At 37.1% G+C, this 21,572-nt stretch overlaps 1 protein-coding gene and 1 non-coding gene across 2 annotated transcripts in view; one reads left to right on the forward strand and one right to left on the reverse strand.

The window, feature by feature from the left end:
* Nucleotides 1-19,602, reverse strand: part of B3GALT1 (beta-1,3-galactosyltransferase 1) — a 726,928-nt gene extending 707,326 nt beyond the window's left edge. The window contains exon 1 of the mRNA XM_049773487.1: nt 19,453-19,602. The gene's annotated coding sequence lies outside the window, so the exon portion shown is untranslated. The remainder of the gene's footprint in view (nt 1-19,452) is intronic.
* LOC126010172 (small nucleolar RNA SNORA51) lies at nt 9,650-9,782 on the forward strand. The gene has a single exon (XR_007496302.1). It is a non-coding gene; the product is annotated as a small nucleolar RNA SNORA51 (small nucleolar RNA).
* Nucleotides 19,603-21,572: the final 1,970 nt, after the last annotated feature.

A 21,572-nucleotide genomic window follows, 5' to 3' on the forward strand; every position in this document is an offset into this window, starting at 1 on the left:
TTCAAAGGGTAATCAGAAACTACTTCAAGAAACTCTACGTCACTAAAAATGAGAATCTGGAAGAAATGGATAAATTCTTGGACTCTTAAAATCTTCCATGGTTGAAGGAAGAGGATGTAGCATATCTAAACACCCCCATCACTATTGATATATAGAGCAACACATAGGCAAAACATTCCAGGACATTGAGAATACAGGCATCTTCAAGGAGGAAACTGCACTCTCCAAGCAAGTGAAAGCAGAGATTAACAGATGGGAATATATTAAGCTGAGAAGCTTCTGCACCTTAAAGGAAATATCGCCCAGGATACAAGTGCCACCCACTAAGTGGGAGAAACTATTCACCCAATACCCATCAGATAAGGGGCTAGTCTCCAAAATATACAAGGCACTGACAGAAATTTACAAGAAAAAAACAACTAATCTCATCAAAAAAAAATGGGGAGAAGAAATGGACAGACACTTTGACAAAGAAGAAATACAAATGGCCAAAAGACACATGAAAAAATGCTCCACATCACTAATCATCAGGGAGATGCAAATCAAAACAACTATGAGGTACCACCTCACACCACAGAGAATGGCACACATCACTAAAATGAGAATAAACAGAGTTGGCGGGGATGTCGAGAGAAAGGAACTCTTACCCACTGCTGGTGGGAATGCCTTCTAGTTCAACCTTTATGGAAAGCGATATGGAGATTCCTCCAAAAACTGGAAATCGAGCTCCCATACGATCCAGCTATACCACTCCTAGGAATATACCCTAGGAACACAAAAATACAATACAAAAACCTCTTCCTTACACCTATATTCATTGCAGCACTATTTACCATAGCAAGACTCTGGAAACAACCAAGATGCCCTTCAACAGACGAATGGCTAAAGAAACTGTGGTACATATACACAATGGAATATTATGCAGCTGTCAGGAGAGATGAAGTCATGAAATTTTCCTATACATGGATATACACAGAATTTATTATGCTGAGTGAAATAAGTCAGAGAGAGAGAGAAAAACGCAGAATTGTCTCACTCATCTATGGGTTTTAAGAAAAATGAAAGACATTCTTGCAATAATAATTTTCAGACACAAAAGCGAAAAGAGCTGGAAGTTCCAGCTCACCTCAGGAAGCTCACCACAAAGAGTGATGAGTTTAGTTTAGTTAGAGAAATAACTACACTTTGAACTGTGCTAAAAATGAAAATGTATGTAGGAAATGGAAAGCCTGTCTAGAGTACAGGCGGGGGACAGTTGGGGAGAAGGGAGATTTGGAAATTGGTGATGGGAACGTTGCACTGGTGATGGGTGGTGTTCTTTACATGACTGAAACCCAAACACCATCATGTATGTAATCAAGGTGTTTAAATAAAATATATAAAAAATGTATACTTATTTGTAATTTCCATCTATGCTGTCAAATTACTCTCCAAGAAACTTGTGCTAATATATGTGAACCCATATCAACTCCATGCAAAACATTCACTGAACCCACTGAACTGTCTCTTTGAGCCTGCATTCTTCATTAATTTTTGTTGATTTGGGGCCAAACAGTGTTCTGGAATTTTTCCTGTGTCTGTGATTAGAGGCTATACTTGATGATGCTCAAGGAACCCAAGTCAAGCCACGTACATGGCAAGCATCTTTTCCACTGTTTTCTCCAGCCCCTTATTAATTTGTTTATGTCTGGAAAGGAGAGAGATCTATTCAACCCTTTCAATATGGACTAGCCCCTTGTCTTGTAATCAAGATTTTTTTTAATTTTACATTTCTACCTATTGGAAGAAAGACAGGCTAAATTTTTATTTGTTTAGGGTTTTATTTTTTTTGGGGGGGGAGGTTGGTTTTGGGACCACAACCAGCAGTGCTCAGAGGTTACTACTGGCATGTAAGAATAACTTCTGGAAGGCTTGGGGAACCATATGGGATGTTGAGGATATAACCAGGGGCAGCTACATGCAAGATAAGCAATTAAAAGTCTATTCTATCTCTACAGCCCCCCAAGTCAGGTTAATTTCTTATAAGTCAAAGATATCTTTGAGCAATTTTCTCTTCCCTCAGGGGGACCCTGATTTCTCAGCAGGATCTAGGCCAATTTCTCCTCAAACTTTTTTTAAAATATGCTTTTACATTTTAAATTTGGAAACCAGTGTCAAGCAGTATTTATAATACATGAGTAGTATTTTAAAATGTTCACTGCTAAGCTTAGTTCAAAAGATATTCAATTTTGTGAAGGATTATGAACTTTCAGCCTCACAGCAGGTGGTACTCATAAAAAAGTACTATTTTACAAAGGATTTTAACCTAATGATGAAGGGATCCTTATTCTCTTTGAGTGTAGCAGTTGAAGAAATCCTCAATATTCATCAGGAAGCAATATACATCAGGACCAAATGTTGATCATTGGAGGGGAACTTTTTTTGGCCTTCTACACTAGAGAACCAATTTTTAGAATCTCTTTGAATTCAGATCCAGCAGTCTCTGAGGTCTCTCACCAAAATTCACCTAGGCTGGAACCTTAATCAAACTTCCAAAACTGTATGAAATAAATTTATATTTTTATTAGCCATACAAATGCTATTCTGTTATATAAATGGACTATTCTACAAAATACTTTTATTTGGTTTTCCATCCTATTTTGTACATGATAACATGACTCTCATTTATCTTCTGTTGGCCCAAAATCCTATTTAGTGTCATGTATTATATTCATTTATTCTGTTTCTAGGCTATCCTTTCCTTTGAAAATGTACAACCTTTGCCATTTATGATAGGACATATTAAAACAATATTGTCTTGTACTCTCTTCCAAATAGAATGGCCTCATTAATTTAGTGAAGTCAGTCAGAAGACAGACAAATACTAAAATATATCACTATTTGTGGTACAAATAATGAGACAGGAAATGCAACAAATCAAAGGGGGGGATATAAAGATACTCTTGGTCCTTTAGATTATAGAACTGATGACAAAGAAGAAAAAAATCTGCAAGGGCAGAAAGCAAGAAGAGACAGAAGGAAGTTAACAGGGACAGAGCAAAGAGGTCTTGGAACACATTGACAGAGTAGAGGTGTGATATATCTACATATCTAAGTTACAGAACCAGTAGAACTAAAAGCATTAGATCCATATTACAACCACCAAACTTAAAAAATGTGCTTACCAAGGAGGCAGGGCTAGGGTAGGTGGATAAAAGAGGACACTCGTAGAAAAAAGTTGGCAGTGCTTATGGGATTGGTGTTGGAAAATTGATTGCCTTAACAAGTTTGGTGCTTAGCCTACCATCTCCTCCCAAGATTGCGAGCTCTTAGCAGTGTCGCTGATGTACCCATGATTTTTCAAAGCTGTTTTATTATTTCTTTTGAGAACAGAATGAGTCTATGGAGCTAGCCTGGTCAGACATGGCCACCATTACCTTCATTTTAAAAGTATTTCTGAATCTAAATGAACTAAAATATTTGAATGATCACTTTAAAAAAAACACTAAAATCTATTTGAAATTACTTGTTGCTGATTTTTTAAATCTCTTCATCATCTTCTTTTAGGTGCATGATGTGTCTAGATATGAAATTCCAGAATAGAAATGTAGTTGTGACTGAGAGCATTGTCTTCCAGCACAAACCCCTAAGTGGGGTCTTTCCCTAAATTATCAGAAAGAAATTTTACTACAATTCCAAAATCTTTAAAGTTGGCACTTTGAACTGAGGTGAAGTGGAAATAAAAAGAGTGGAATAAAAGATAGAGAAACTTACTGAAAATAAAACCACAAAAATAATAGTGCAAATGTACAGATGTGAGGTCAGACACTACCCTCTTATTATAGGCTGAAGCCTTAGATCCTGATATACTTGAATTTTCTCATTGGATCAATCATACAAGTCAAGACAATCTCCATAAATATTAACTCTTGAAAATTTGTGTTAAAAAAACATTTTAAAATACTTATACATAATAAAATTGTATCTATGATTATAGAGGACTTTGGGTTACTTTTATAACAGAATTATAAGATATGCAGAGCTTATCCTGGCTCTATGCTCAGGGCAACATATGGTGTGCCGAGGGTCAAATCCAGGTTAGCTACATGCAAGACAAGAAAGAGCCTTACCACTTATTATCTTTATGGTTCCCATGTATCTTGCTCTTATACTTACTCAGCAAATCTTTGACACATATATTCCTAATAACTTTTTAATATGAATATGACATTTACATTAAAATAAATATGCAATGTATTTGGAAAATGGTGAAATTTTTATTTATACTGATATGTAAATATTTCCCATTTTAGCCAAAAATTATTTGCTAAAAAAAACAAAAATTAAATTAAAAGACAATGCTTCTAATTTTAGCAATTCTAATTAAAATAATAATGTCCTATTACAAATGTTATCAAATATGTATTTTCCTATTCAAAATTTTAAAAATCACCAATTATTTCAGTCATTGCACTCTTCACTGTTAATTTGGTTAGAATTATGTGATTTAACATATATCAAAGAATGTAAAAGCATTTATTTACTTAGATACATTATATAAAACAACCTAAATAATCATCAAATTGCACATGTAACATGTACTTTATTCACCACATCAAAAATGTTTCTAAACATAAAGTATAAAAATGCAGATGTGTAATTTTAAAGTACATACATATTTATACATTACTATGGGCAAGTAATTAAGGAAATTTTTCATCTTTCCTATGTTTATATATCATCAATTTCATCCATCTTTCCTGTGAGAGGCAGAAGTTTGGGCCTATATCATCTCTCTGGCTCCAAATTTCATCAATTTGATCAATTCTGAATTCTACTACTTTATTGAGATTTTATAGTATATATTAGCTTAGCTCTATGCTAGGTAGCACAGGCCATTTTAAAAAGTAATAGAAAGAAAATGAGAGAAAAGAAAAATCTAAGTAATATCTAAGTAATAATGATTGATGACAAATCTAAAAATTCTCCTCTACAAGATCCTAGCATCAACTATAGACCAAGTTACATTTAATAGTCTTCTTCAATCATAAGCTATGAGAAGTCAGTTTTGTGAAATACAACATTAACATACTTAGAAAAAACACTCCATGATTGTGATTCATGGCACTCTAGATGTTAGGCCAGGTGCTGCTGAGTAAATTACTTTTGCAACCAGTAAAGTTGCAGATATAAATATGACAATGAATATGACTTTAAGAGAGCTAGAAAGCAAATCTCTCTGGGAAATTTTCAATTCCAAACAGGAGTTAATCACTGAATTTATGAATATTAAAATTATTGCTTTGAACTTTGGGGTATTATTTTTAGGATTTTATATAGATAAAATGTAAGCCATCATAAATATTTGTCCTGCCATTGATAACAAAGTAGAGTTTTCAGACACTATCTGAGTTACAGATGATATTTATGTACAAAGTGTCATTTGTCATCATCAACTTAAGGAAAACAAACCATCATTTTATATTTACCAGTGAGAAATAATTCAACACACTTAATTTTCACTTCCTTCTCCCAAACTCAGCACCACTATCAAAAGCTTTGGTTAACAACCAAATTTCTTGATTTTTATCTTTCAAAGGACTACATCAGTTATTTTTTTCCTTGGAGTATTGTTTCAAATTATATAAGGATATATTTAAAATGTCATTTCCTTTATTGAGTTTGTTCAACAGAAGAATGGTAGTGATCATTCACTCAATACTAAAATCCAATAAGTAAAAGTAATACATATTTTTTTTAAAATATTGGTGTTATATTCTTGTCTCCATTAATAAAAACTTATCTTCACACTTAGAAATGTTATAATGTTATTTATACCTATAACTTTTCAACAGCAAAATATAAAAACATAGAAAGGAAGTAAGTAATACCCAAAGAAACAGAAACAAAAACCCTGATAAATAGTCCTAAGTATGAAACCTGCCAATATTATTGTTAATTAATTTCACTATCTTTTAGATAAAATGTCTATAACAATGGTAATGTTTATTATAGTATTGATGAACAAAGTTACTGCACTTTACCACCACCACTAAATTTAGATGAATATGATTTTTAAACTTTGTAATCTGCTGAAGGTCTATCCAATTAAAATATCTGCAACTTTTTAAAGTATTGAATAATATTATTGGAGATTTTGAAATTGGTAAAAAAAAATATATAGCTGAATAATAACTAGAAAAAAGAAAAGAAACAGATAGTTTTGTCAGTGATACCTTCCCAGTAAGAGTATAATGAAAGGAGAAGAACGATGAATTTTAACATAGCATATGTACAGCAGAAATGATCTTTCAAATGTAATAGTTTCATATTCTGGCAGACCACAGGCAAAATGATTGAACTTAGGAACCAAAAGCACTATCTTCTGTCATGCTTTCATGTATGATCCCTTCTACTAATTGGCACACCATCTAAAAAAAATATTGCTCCCTTCTGTTTGTTTTGTTTTGCTTTTGTTTTTAGGTCACCTGACTCTGCTCAGGGCTAACTTTGAGCTCTGCGTTTTTTCAGGAATCACTCCTGGCAGTACACTAAGGGATATACTGGAATCAAATCTGAATCAGATGCATGCAAGGCATATGCCCTTCCTGATATATTTTTCAGGCCCCAAATTATATTGCTCTTACAGAGAAATTTACTATCAGTTCACCTGACAGAAAAGACAGGTAGAACTGTAAAACAAAGTACTTCAAACATAAAATGACTCTTCTCACTGCAGTCTCTCTGAAATTAACTATGAGCTTTGATGATTATGTGATAATCAACTGGACAAAATTAAAAAGATACTTCATATGAAATGTAATTCAACATAAGTATAGGACTATATTCATTTCCTAGAAGACTACTAGAGAGGAAAAAATGTATTTTACATTGTTTCTTTCTATTTAACATCAAGTTAGCAAATTAACTATGTTAAAAAGAGTATTTTTATTTATATTTGGCAATTTTCTGTTTCTAAAAATATAACAATCATCAAATATCTATTTCATGGGTTAACTATATTTATATTCAAGACAAGCCTGTCACATTATAAGCCGTCCTGACTATATTTTAATGAGATGTGTGCAATTTAATAAAGAATTAAAAGAAAGTCTGAGTTGGAGTTGATTCTTTGAGTAAGAGAAAGATCAGCATGATAATAGCTTTATAAGAAGGGAGAATGTTGGATTAAGTCTAAAAAGAAGGCAAAGTCAAGGTCAGGGATATTCATAGCATCAGATTTTGTTCTTCCAAAGTAAAAGAAATGTCTAGTGTAAGGAATGAGATTGAAAAGAAGTCCCCTGGTTAAGATATTTTCATACACAGAAAACAGAAAAGAGCATATTTGAAGAAAACATACACCCTGCAAACTCTAGGATGAACCTGTTTATTTAAAACAAAGAAAGATCTCATCACTGAATAGTGAGAAAGAAGGTAGTACAATAATTTTTTAAAAAAATGAAACTATGACTTACATTCACCACAAATCTTTTTAAGGGGAAAATCTAGTTGTCTTTTCCAGTTTATAAAGCTTGACTATTGAGACAGAGAGATATTCCAGCACATAAAGCATTTGTCTTATAAGCAGTCAACCTGGATCCAATTCTTTACCCTTACACAGTCCCCTAAACAACTGCAGGAGTGATTTCTGGTCATAGAGCCAGCTTAAGGACTGCTGGGTATATTTCCCCACCACCCATGACCCAAACAAACAATTATAAAATAGAAACATTCAAGGAGAGGAACGATCATCCATATTTCACCCTTAAAAATTTATATTATTTATATGAATATGTTTTATATAATATTATAATATATATAACTATGTATATACTGTATATATCTACAGTAGGTCTTCTGAAGACATTTATACTATTTTCTATAAAATAAGCATTGTGGTACATACAATATTACTTCTAATGGGTGCAAATACTCATCAAATGTACTTGCCTAAGAAATTATAGACTATTTTAATTGTTTCTGAATATTTTATTATATACCTATCAACATATCAAACTATATGATCTTTTCCATATTTGTACTATTTGTTTAGGTTATTTCCCAGAAAAATACAATGAATGAGAGAGTGTATTTTACAGTCTCTCCTCTGTAAACTGCCAAAGTGCTTCTCAAAAAAGGCTGTGCCAATTCTTAACAACAGTTTCTGAAAGCACCAGATTCACTGCATCTTTGTCAATATGAGAGATGATTTTTCATACTATAATTTAGTAGATAAATAATAAGTCCTTTTATTATTCATAGGAATTATTTAATAGCCAATATGATCAGAAAGAACAACCCTGAAATTAAGAACTTTGGCAAAGCTCCTCAGCAAATATAGTCTAACAGATATTTTGAAGTCAATTTTGTTAAGCTGCTGCTGGAAGATAACTGAACAGATTAGTTCACATTAGACTGTATGTGCACAAGGTTCTCTGAAGAAATATTATGAAACCAGGTATTTAGTCCAGTTGTAGTCAATAGTGTTAACCACAAAACTAGAGAAAACAAAGTAAGAACAAAGTAAGAAAATAAAAGGTGGAAATAAACAAATACACTCATTTTATGTGTACGTAGCACCTCCCATTCTAGTATTCTTAAACAAATGATATTATACAGGGCTGTATAATAGCACTGATTTCCTTAGAGATAAAAATCTTAAAAAACTACAAATATGGGCCCGGAGAGATAGCACAGCGGTGTTTGCCTTGCAAGCAGCCGATCCAGGACCAAAGGTGGTTGGTTCGAATCCCGGTGTCCCATATGGTCCCCTGAGCCTGCCAGGAGCTATTTCTGAGCAGACAGCCAGGAGTAACCCCTGAGCACCGCCGGGTGTGACCCAAAAAACCAAAAAAAAAAAAAAAAAAACTACAAATATTCATCAAGGTCAATGTCTAAATATAAATCACGTAAGATGTCTCAACAAATGTACTCCTGTGGAGTTGTAAAAGGAGAAAATCTTTATATAAACTAGACAGTTCTCAAGATTCAGTTTAGAAATCAGAAAGTATTCATAAAACATGTTGCAACTGTATGATGCATAATTTAGTTCTTGTTTTGGTTTTGTATGTGCCAGATAATATCTAAAAGATAACGAGAAATTATGGTTGTTATTTTGTGAAGGAGCAGGAGATAAGTAATGAGTACATAAAGAAGGGATGTAAAAGCAAATTTTTAGCCTTTTTTTTGTACTTCTGGAGTCATACGTATATATACTAACCATTTTAAAATGACTTAATTTATTGAAGTAAGTAGTGACAACAAAAATATTCTTAACTAGCTGTCAGATTACACATCTCTATGAACTGAAAGAAGGGTATAGGTATTAGAGGGAACTGATGGCCAACCAATTTTCTTTTCCCTTTTCTATTCTTTCCCAGTAACTGCATTATGTATTGAAGTATAATTACAAGATCATCAAAATCATGTTGCACAGACCTCAATCCAAATGTGAAAGTAAATGGATACTCAAAAACAGAATGATACACTTTACTTTTAGGAAAATCTCTTCCATTCCTATATCAAGAACTTTTGTTCTCCTTTGTAACAGCCCTGATAATAGGTTAAAACCAAGAAAAAAGAAATTCCAAACACTCAGCTATATTCCCTTTGACTTATATAAGGAAGCAAGGTTTCTGCTTTATTCTAATAAAATTAAAAGAAAAGATAAGGCCTCCCAATTCTTACCACAGGCTATATTCTTTACACTGACTGTATAGAAAGAGGAGGTACAGTAAATGCACCCTATATACATCTCAACACAGGCCCTTTGCCTGGTCTGTATTGCGAACTGGAGGACAAAAAAAAAAGTTAAAAGACTTTATCCTTGATAAAATACTTGAGATATTTTAAATTTTTTTCTCCTTAAAATATAACATTTAATTTATATTCAGCTTAAGCATAAATTGGAATTAGATAACTTCTAAGAACCACACAATTCTATATAATTGTTTTTATTAAAATATATTGTCAACAATGCCATTAATTCCTTTGATACATAGTAATAACTTAATGTGGAAAGTAGAATAAATTAGAGAATTAGTTCTTTGGCATCTAAAATTAAGTACATCAGTCTAGGGTCTAGAGTTGTGGCGCAAGCAGTAGGGCATTTGCCTTGTACACACTAACCGAGGATGGACCTTGGTTCCATCACCAGGCGTCTCATATGGTCCAAGCCAGGAGCGATTTCTGAGCGCATACCCAGGAGTAACCCCTGAGCATCATCGGGTCTAGCACAAAAACCAAAGGAAAAAAAAAGTACAACAGTCTAATGTTTGGCATCCAGTATTTCAGACCAAAGAAACTCATTTCTTACAATTACACTTTGTTGTCCATCTTCTCTTTCTTCTGCTTTTGCAATGATCGAGGGTCACATATACTCTTGGATGTGGTACTTGCATACTTTTGTTCTGATAGTGGGAGGTGGCATATCTGGTTCCTGTACTCACATACTTGGCCTCGGTGCTTACTGGAGATCACACTCCTTTAACAAGGACATTTGCAGATGAATCCAACAGGATTCACACTCTCAGTTGTGTACTCAGGCACAGTCTGATTGTTCTGCTCAATAGGAGTCAGTGTGGGGCTCACAAAACAGTTCATGCAGCTTATATTCCTGATCTTAGGTGCTGGCACATTTTTGTGGTGATCCTTGATTAGGTGTCGTATGCTTGTACATTTGGGCAACACTCAGAATATACTCTCAGCTTCTAGCTTGTAATACAAAGAGAATTTTGCCACTAAGCCGAATCCCTCCAATTATTTGTTGCCTGTACTAAGAAAATTTTATTACATATTTAAAATACTCGTAATCTCACTATCTGCCAAAATGGTGAATATGTTATGTAAACAATTTTCATACCTCAATCTTCTAATTTGATTCTTTATAGTAACTCATAACTCATCTTTTGGAAAGCAATGTGAAATAGATAGTGTGCATGTCTCACAAACATTTTCGGTTTCTCATAACCAAAAGATATTTTTTTGCAGGAGGGTTTTGTGCCACTCCCTGTAGTGTTCAAAGGCAATTCCTACCTGGAAGTGCTCAAGAAACCAGAAGTGCCAGAGCTTGAACCCACACAACCACACATGCAAAGAATATTGTCAGTCCATTGAGATATCACACAAACCCCCCAAAAAAAGATAATTTTAAATGCTTTATTAACATTATGTCTGAAGACTTTTCATTTAACTTTTCATTAACATGTCTAGATGCACGTTAATAAACTATAATAATTACCTTATTTCATAGCTGCCCTTTTTATTAAACATTTTTGGCCACATTCAGAAGGGCTAGGGATTACTTTGGGTTCTGTGTTAAGACCTAATGGAATTCAGGGGACTAAATGTAGTGCCAGGAATTAAACCCTGGTAAATCATGTATAAGGCAAGTGCCATATATGCTTGTTCTCTCACTGTAGCCCATTATTGACATTTTTATATCTCTATTGATAAAACAATTTTTCTCGATGCTTCTTTATTTAAAAATATTTTTAATTCATTGAAGCACTATTCATAATAATTAAATCTATTTGGGTGTCCAAGAACAAATGACTGATTAAGACTATGGAACATATACATAATGGAATACTACTTTGCTATATGAAAAAATGATGCAATATGGTTCTACATGAATGGTTCTGAAGAGAATCATGCTAAGTGATGGTAATTAGAGGTAGAGGAACAGAAAAAGAATGAGGTCTTCTCATGTGTGAGATATAAAGAAAAATAGTAGGAGAGTAACAAAAGCCCCAAAGCAATAGATACAAAGAACAAGAGAACTGGTCTCCAAAGGAAGCATGCGATTGTTGAGTTGGGGGAGGAAAGAGGAAACACTTCAATGATGGAGGGATAAATGTCCTGTCACAGAGGCAAAATAGGGGGACAGGAGGGAAATTAAGAGACTTCATGGAGGGAAGTAGATACTAGTAAAGAGACTGGTATTGTTGGAACATTATAAATCTGAAAAGCAATCATAAATAAATCTGTAACTTTTCTACTATGTAACTTACCAGCATGCTGGCACAAACATACAAAGCATAAAAAAAACACTAGCTCATATGATCTATTAATCAATTCATATTGCATTTGTTTACACAGAACAATTCTTCTTCTCTGGTATATCACTTAAATCTACAACAAATTATATATAACAAACTCTACTGGCAATTGTCTTTTACGATGTTCTAGGATGCTGGGAAAATCACCCATAAATCATTTTATTCAGTGAAAAATTGATTCATCTTGATTTCATCTATATATGCCATGAAAAAATTTCATCTCAAAACCCAAAATAATACTAGCTATAAAAGCTTAAAAACAAGTGCAGTAAAACATTTGCAAGCCATGTCCTCAATAACAACTCTGGATTTTTGTTCAATGATGTTTATTTTAACACTATTAAGAAGGATACCTTCTGATAGAAGTCAGAATTTTTTTCTTTTCTTTGAGTAAAATAGAGAGATACTAGTTTTATAAAAAATCTTGACTCTTTGTGGAAGTTTCCTTTGATAAATATTTTTAGGTTTTTCTCTATTTTAAATTAACGTACTTTAAATTATATGTGTCATATTATTTTCTTAACATTTTTTCTCACTATGGAACATTCAAAAAGGGGAAAAGTGGAACCAGGGTAATAGTACAGTGGGTAAGGCATTTGCCTTGTACCTGGCCAATCCATATTTGTTCCTGGCATGGTACCCTTAGCCCTGCCCAGAGTGATCCCTGAGTAAACAGAACAAAGAATAAGTTCTGAGCACTGCTGGGTATGCTGCTCACCCTGCAAAATAAATAAATAAATAAATAAATAAATAAATAAATAAATAAATAAATAAATAGGAAAAGATTGCAAACACCTTTTATAATTCCTGGAATCCCTGAAGCTCAATCATGTATCACCTTTAAGCCCAACAATCTCTAGAAATAGAAATCTACAACCTTTTATTTTGGGGAGGTCACACCTGTGGTGCTCAGGGGTTATTCCTGGCTTTGCACTCAGAAATTGCTCCTGGCAGGTTCGGGGAACCATATGGGATCTTGGGAATCAAATCTAGGTCCGTCCCAGGTCGTCTGCGTGCAAGGCATCTGCGTGTAAGGCAAATGCCATACCACTGTGCTATCGCTCCAGCACTCACTACAATGTTTTATCTTTATTGACATATCTAAATGCATTACCTATTATCATTTTATATATCCCAACATAATACGTTAGATATTAAATACTTAATATGTAAACAAATTGGTAGATATGATCATTTCATATTATGACTATAAAAATGCAGAGCATTTTTGGCAACTATCATGGGGTTAACTTTATATTTTATCGTATATTTTATATTTGTTAGACAAATCATATTTTTGGATCATACGCTATTTTAAACTAACTTGGGGGAGTCAAGTTCTTTCTTATAGATTGTAGAGGTGAGACTCATCACTCCATTTCACTTTTCTTTTTTTTTTTTTTTTTTTGGGTTTTTCGGGCCACACCTGTTTGATACTCAGGGGTTACTCCTGGCTAAGCGCTCAGAAATTGCCCCTGGCTTGGGGGGACCATATGGGACGCTGGGGGATCGAACCGTGGTCCTTCCTTGGCTAGTGCTTGCAAGGCAGACACCTTACCTCTAGCACCACCTCGCCAGCCCCTCTATTTCACTCTTATCTAACAGTTTCATAATCAACCAGATCTGACTTTATATGCTAATGATGCTGTTTGTTGTTTTCAACCATTGTAATTTTAGAACTGATACTGATACTTTTGCATTTAGAGCAGGAAAAAGAAAAACCAAGTCATAAGAGCCTATAGCTGAAGTGAGTGGTAAACACATTCTTAAATATAGAGAAATAAAATATTAAGATGCATTATTAGAAGTTTTTTCCCATACACCAAGGTTGAATTGCACTGTAACAGACTCAAAGATTTTTCTTGAATGACATAAATCATTCAGAAATACCTGTTAGCACTGTGTGCCCAGCAATAATATCTCACTATAACAGAACTTGTCAATAAACTGATATTAATTCACTGTGTGACATGGTTTCTTAGAAGTATAACATTAATTTTATTCTAATAAAAATATTTCTCATAAACATGTTTTTGAAAGTCAAGATAGGTTCCATTCTTCATGAATCAAAAATAAGCAAACAAAAAACTCAATTCCTTTGTTTAGAGTATAAAAACAATTAAAAAATGCAATGGAAAGCAAAGAAAGGAAACTGAAATTATAACTACACATTGCTTTATGTATAAGAGATCAGACAACTATCATTTAATCATAAATTTATCATTAATGTATCACTGGATCATAAAACTGATTTTAAATTAAAGTCAAACTTACTAAGAAATATTTAAAATGTTTAAACATTTCTTCTTAGAAGATCACAAATCTTTTTGAACATTTATATATTACAAAAAATTTGACCTTAAACCCTAATGTTTTTGGCAAGTTTTCCCAAGGAAGCTTGTACCCTTGGGGAACGTTTTTCATAAAAAAAAAAAAAAAGGATTTTGAAGGGCCGGAGAGGTGGCGCTAGAGGTAAGGTGTCTGCCTTGCAAGCACTAGCCAAGGAAAGATCGCTACCATGGTTCGATCCCCTGGCGTCCCATATGGTCCCCCAAGCCAGGGGCAATTTCTGAGTGTTTAGCCAGGAGTAACCCCTGAGCATCAAATGGGTGTGGCCCGAAGAAAAAAAATAGGATTTTGAATCCTTACTTATATTCAGTCATTTTCTGAAAATGAGGTTATGAATATTTAAATTTGGATAGTCACAAGAGCCTTTCAAAATGTTTTTAAGTTGGGGCTGGAGAGATAGCATGAAGGTAAGGACGGTGGTTCGAACCCCGACATCCCATATGGTCCCCTGAGCCTGCCAGGAGTGATTTCTGAGCATAGAGCCAGAAGTAACCCCTGAGCACTGCTGGGTGTGACCCAAAAACCAAAAACAAACAAACAAACAAAAGCGAAAAACAAACAAAAAAACCAAAATGTTTATAAGTTAAAACAAGTAGTTAGGGTTGTTTCCCAATGTATACCCCTGAAAATATTAAGATTTCTAAGGGTAAATATTTTATTTCAATTTTTAATTATCTTTGAATTACCTTTTAACTTTAAACTTTATCTTTAACAGTGTTACTGTTCACATAGAGCTTCAAGAACAGCATGCATTGCAGTACCACCATAGTTACTTCCCAGTTCTTAGAGGGGCCAAAGAGATAGTACAGTGGGTAGGGTGCTTGCCTTGTATGTGGCCAACTTAGGTTTGCTATGCAGCATCCCATATGGTGCATGGAATAATTCCTGAGTTCAGAGCCAGTAATAGTTCTTGGGCATTGTCAGGTGTGGTCCAAAAACAAACAAAATAAAAGAACGAGAAGAAATAGGAGGTTGGTAGGAGATATACTATATACTACTTACTATGAACACTTCTTATTTTCCCAACTACAAGATAAGTTCACGAAGGCAAGAGTCTTTTCTGACATTGCCATAGAAACTAGAATCGTATTTTGTACATAGTAGGTATGTTATATTGTGAGAAAACCACCCCCTCTTACCAACTATATCTCCCCATGGCTTAGATAGACCTCAAGGTAAAAAAATAAATAAATAACTCAGGTCTTAAAATACAAAATGGGTAATAAAAATATCCCAGAAAAGAGTAAAATAAAATACCTTATGGTTTTCAGATGTAAAATGCAATTTGTGCTAAAAACAGAATAGGAAACAGTCATAACCCTATTCTGTACTTTAAGGATGCCTGATGACTGGCAATATCACATATCTTGGTCTCTGTTCTCAACCTATCCATTTAATTTTGATGTGATGTCTAACTGTTCATCATGTCCCTGGCAACTTAAACAATAACGCATCTGTTGGGAATGAGGGTGGGAAACAATATTACACTGAATAAATGGCCATCCTATGAGCTCACTTGGGGCAGTTGTGATGACACAAAGGCTTTGTGTGTTTGTCTCTTATAAGTTTTTCTCATTCTCTATGACCAACCCCACTTGACAGAAGCCAAACATACCAATTCGATGGTCCCTGGACATTAAATTCTACTCAAATAAACCAATATCAAAGTTAATACCAGATCATTAGGTGTTGAGAATATTACATGAATGACACAGTTGTCACTCAGGATAGGTTGCTGAACTTGTTTCAAATGGAGGGAAGTTATATTCCATTTGAGAGCCTTTTCAGCATATTATAGATGTAAGTGTGCAAGTAAAAAAAATGATAAATAGAACAACAATAATGAGAAAGAAAAGAAACACATGAAAAATTAAGTTAACCACACTGATTGGTACTCAGGAGTTATTCCTAGCTCCGCATTCAGGAATTACTCTTGGCTGGCTGGGGGACCATATATAGTGCCCAGGATTGAACCACATGCAAAGAAAATAAATGCCTTACTCACTGTATCATTGCTCCAGCCCCCAAGAATAAAATTTTTACTTACTGAACTGGTTGAGATTTTTAATTACTCTAAGATTCATTTTTTAAAGAAAATTTAGTTCATCATTAATCAAATGAAAAAAATATTACTAAGTAACCCTCACTATCTTACCTAGAAGTGAAGAAACACTAACATGATTATTTGACAAATATGTTACATTTCACAAGAGCATGCATCTTTTGTTCTTTTCACAGCAAATGTGATCTTTCTAGAAAGTTATTCATTGTTGAAATTAAAACTTGGTATAGGTCATAAAGTTATTTAGTGGTCTATCGTCTTGATAAACTGACATTCACTTGATTTTCTAAAAACCCATCTAGAATGAGAAGTCTAGCTCATTGACTGCGCTGTGTCAAAACTAGTTAAAATTAAAGTAAATATGCAGAACTGAAAAAACTTTACTTAATGTACACTCCAAGTGTCTAGTTCTGTCAATTACCTTCTCCAAACCTCTGCCTCCATTCTCCTACCTGTGACGCATTCTAAATCATTTCTACTTTCAAACTCACACATGACTTTATCCTAATTTTTATGCCCACATATCTGTTCTTGATTACATGTTGTTCTGGTGGTTTTGAATCTTTAAATATCAAAGTAATGTTTACCAAAGAAAAGCCCTTCTCTCCTCAATACAAGTTAAAAGATTACAAAAGATCTGCTTCTATTTACAGTTGTGGCTTACCCCAATAAAAATTCAATGTTATTAAATTATAATACTTGACAGCATATAAAATTTACTCTCTTACCCAAGTAATTAGAATTTTCTTTAACTATTCTACTTTTAATACAAGTTATTTTGGATTAGTTTTCTTTTATGTTTATTTTAAATTTATTAATGATTTAATAATCTTGTTTCCCCATATATTAGCCTATATGGAAAAGTTTCACCATAGTATTAAAAAAAACCAAAACCAGCTACTGAAAAGGTCTTTTAAAATCTAAGCAAAGTTCTAAAAGTACAATTAAATATTATAATATTAAAAACAATTACCTTGGGGAAAGTAGATTTTATATCAAGAATAGTAACCACACGCTATATGTTCTTTAATTATATCAGAAAACTAGTCTTTTAAGCCAGATGTAGTGACTCGTAGGGAAGAAATATTCACTATAAATTTCCTGCTAACAAAATGCAAGGTACAAGTATTTAATTAAAAAGCACTAAAAATTCCATTTACAGTTGATGTACGAACAGAAAATATATAACTATCCTCAGACACAAAATATACATCACGGCTGGCTTTCCAGTAGTCATCTGCTTCAGAGTAATTTACATAACTAAAATGAGAAAGGATGGAATCCTTAATATAAAAAATACACAAACTGATGAAAATGCTGACATTTTGGACAGCTCCCTAGTGTCTTTTTTTTTTTTTTTTTTTAAGTCATTTGATTGTCTTACTTTCATTTTCTCTGCTTTGCCAAATCAAAAATCAAAGTGATATTTGCCTTTGTTGTATTGTCTTTAGGGGTAAAAAGATGCCTCCAGTCTAAAGAAATGAAGAAGGAACAACACAGAAGCGAAGTCCTGGGCTCTGCTCAAGATCCGTCTCTGAGTCGAGCCAATTTTGATTTTACCAGACTCTAGCTGGCAAGCTGGGAATTAATTGCCCTCTACTCTGCCATTCCCCGCAGTATCCCTAGTGAACCACCACAGCCTCTTTTGGTCTGTGCTAAGGTGGGAGGTGGGCAGCTCGCTTTACAGCCCAGGCAACTTTCCGAAACTGATTCCCACCAAGGCAACAGACCACGCGCAAAAACAAAGGCCAAGAGCAACTAACTTTGTGCTTCAGGAGTTGGAGTAGAGAAACAAACCTTGCCCTTAGCTACCAAGACTCAGACTTTAGCCGGGCAGCACCGAACCTTGGCAGCAGCGCTGAAAATTCGCTTTCTGCGGTAAAGGCTTGCGGCGGCGTCGATGGAAGGAAGGAAGACTCCCTGGCTTTACCAGATCAAAATAATGGAATGTAAAATGTTCAATTCGCCGGCACAAGAGTATAAAGCAACCTCGGTCACACTTGATTGCGCTTGGAGATGATCTAGGTGGAGTTGCCCAGACCCATGGTGGCAAGGAACTTTCTCGGAGGGTGGAGCCGCAAAGTAGAGCGGATGGTCCTGCACCCACAAACTACACCAGGTCGCTGCCCGGAGAGCTAAAGGTTCATCCATCCACCTGAACCCGCACCCAAGCTCTGCCCAGCCTGGACTGGGTGGGCTGGCGGGCTGCGATCTCCACACCAGCGTTGCTGTCTCGGCCCCTCTCCATCTAGCGGGACAGTCTCCAATCCCCATTCTAAGCTGCAGAAAAGTGCGGCGAGTCTCCTACAAGAATGGGCGTCGGATCCACAAAAGTAGTCATCACCCTAGACCCGGTTTCACTCTCCCTACCACTTACTCCTGCGCTCCTTCTGCCTGGAAGAGGGCCACACGGCTGTCCTGATCACATTTCTTGCTCCCAAGTCTACCCGGCTCAAAGTGGGACTTTGGGGGAGCCACGTGGAGGGTCCCCGGCGCGCTAGATCCACCGCTAGATCCCTCTTTCCATCAGGGCCACTAAAGTTCAATTTGTCCGGCGCCTGCTGAGCCAAGGCAGACTTAACCACAATACATTTAGGGAGCAAGCCGTGGAGACCCCCGGGCACCCCTTTGAGCTTGCAGGCCCATATTCCCTCTACCCCAGCTCGAATTCCTAAAGGACGAGGGGTTCACACGACGGGGACCCGCCGCGCTCCTTGCAAAGTGACCCAAACCGCGCGCATCTACACACACAAGCGCGCGCACACACACACACATATGCGCACACACACACACAGTCATCCCCGACCTGTCAAAGTCTAGCGACAGCGGAGCGCAGAGGACGCACTAGCCGGAGCGGCACGGCCACGAGCATCAGCATCCCCGTGCGCGGTTCTGAGGTCCCAAACACCTTTGTCGGGGTGATCCCCGGAGCCTGGTAAATCTCCTCCAAAAGCACCCCCAGAGGTCCTGGGGCCGCGTGCGCGCTGCCGGGCCGGACCTTACCCGTGGGGCGCGCGTTCTCCTGCTGCTTGGCTGGCCCGCGGACCACAGGGACGCTACTGCAGCCGGGGTCCCGGAGATGCTGCTGCTGCTGCTGCTGCTCCGCTGCCTTTCCCCGGATCCCCGGCGCCAGCATCACTTCTCTGCCGCCGCCTCCTCTTCCTCCTCCTCCTCCTCCTCCTCCTTTTATTCCTCCTCCTCCTCCTCCTCCTCCTTCTCCTTCTCCTCCTCCTCCTCCCTCCTCCTCGTGCTCTGCTCTCTTGGCCGCCCCTCCCCGGCGGCCGCGGGCAGGATCGGCCGCGCTGGGCAGGGTGGGCAGGAGTGGAGGCGGTGGCGGCGCCCGCGCGAGCTCGCCCGGCAGCACCAGCTCGCTCTCGCTCTTGCTCTCTGGCTCGCTCGCTCGCTCGCTCGCAGCCGCCGCGGCAGCCGGCCCCGAGCCCGGCTGAGCTTACCGGGCGACGGCTCCGGCCTCCGCGACTGACAATGCCCGGCAGCCAATCAGGGCCTCGCCCCGCACGTTTGGGGGAGACCAATCAGAGCGGAAGGCCCAAGGTTTTTTTTTTTTTATTTTTTTTCTCCGCCTTCGCTCAGCAAGCCTGGTTTCCGGGAGAGGCTGCTGGGGGGCTACGGGATGAAGGAGGCGCATGAGGGGTGCGTGGGGGTGGGTGTGCAGGGGCGAGGTGCGGGGTTTCGGAGGGAGACTCCAGGTTTGGGAGCTTTAAGGGCAGGGTGCGGCCCCGCTGCAGGATCCTCTCAGGAGGGTCTGGAATGATTGCCTGGAGCGCCCCGAGCTTGGTTGGAAAGGGGACCCCAGGGCGACTGTGTGCCGAGGGAGCCTAGGCTGGCCCATCTGCACCCCGAAAGGAGCGTTCCTGGGACCTGAGCAAAACTGCTCATGGAGGAGGTCTCGGTAAGGAAGGAGTCGCTGGAACTGTCACCAGACAGCGCCCCCACCCTCGTGGTTTGGCTGCTGGCAAGAGTAGTACTTGGGAGCGCGCAAACCGCTCTTTGGAGTCAATGGCCTGGAAGTGTGCGGAGCTCGCCGGAAGCCTCTGGGACTGAGGGATGTTCCCGAAGTTGTAAGAAGGGTGGACTTCCAGGCACACACATCCCCCAGACACCCCCAATCCTCAAGAAGCTACGAGTTCAAGCAGTCCACCTAGCTGGTTTTTCTTTTTCTTACCCTAAGATTAAGAGAGAGAGGTGCGCGCGTGGACTCTCAGAGAGGAATGTGCATGCTTGCGTGCATACAAGAGTAGGTGCCACCGGAGAGGGATTATGATATAGCAAGAAAAGGAGAAGTAATACAAAAGTGGCACACTTTTCCCACATCATTCCCCCGCCCCCAAACTGTAATGATCTTCCAGTGCAAAACATATCTAAATGATGCAACTTCGAAAAAGTTGCTGGGGGAAATAAAAGCTCAAGTGAGGCTCTAGTGGCTCTCTCTTGGGTAGAGACATACCCTACGTTTCAAGGTTGTCAAGTGAAAACGCAAGTGTGTAAAACAATTATCTATTGTCAATAAAAATAACTGGAATTTAATGTGTATATGCTGCCACAGCTGTTGCTAGCAATCCCATTCTGTTTTGCAGTTACCATCAATTTCTTCATTTATCTTCCTTTTAAGGTAACATTTTTGTAGTCTGTAAAACCCAAAATAAGTGCTGCCTAAAGTTTTTGAGGACTGTATGGAACACGTGATCAAAGTGAAGCTGTTAATGCAAACTTTACTATAGAATATATCTACAGATCTACATCATCTTAATTTTCTTACCACTTTTTAGGCATTTAATCTAGTTTGAAAGTAGGATCATCTCTATCTCTCGGTCTCTCTCTCTCTCTCTCTCTCTCTCTCTCTCTCTCTCTCTCTCTCTCTCTCTCTCTCTCCTTTCTGAGTATTGCTAGGTGTGACCCCACCAAAAAAAAATAAAAAGAAAACAACAGTCACGTAGTGATAAATTTCTTGTTAAAAATAAAAGTGAAGATACACCATATCACTTTAAACTTTCTATCTTCCCTTCCCTCTATTATTTCCTAGCAATGGTAGTTCACATTTCAAAGAATTGGTCCAACACTTCTTTCACTCTGTAGTGCCTGAGATCCCAATAAAAGAATCACTG

The sequence above is a fragment of the Suncus etruscus genome, chromosome 5 (genome assembly GCF_024139225.1).
Source record: "Suncus etruscus isolate mSunEtr1 chromosome 5, mSunEtr1.pri.cur, whole genome shotgun sequence".
Lineage (NCBI taxonomy): Eukaryota > Metazoa > Chordata > Mammalia > Eulipotyphla > Soricidae > Suncus > Suncus etruscus.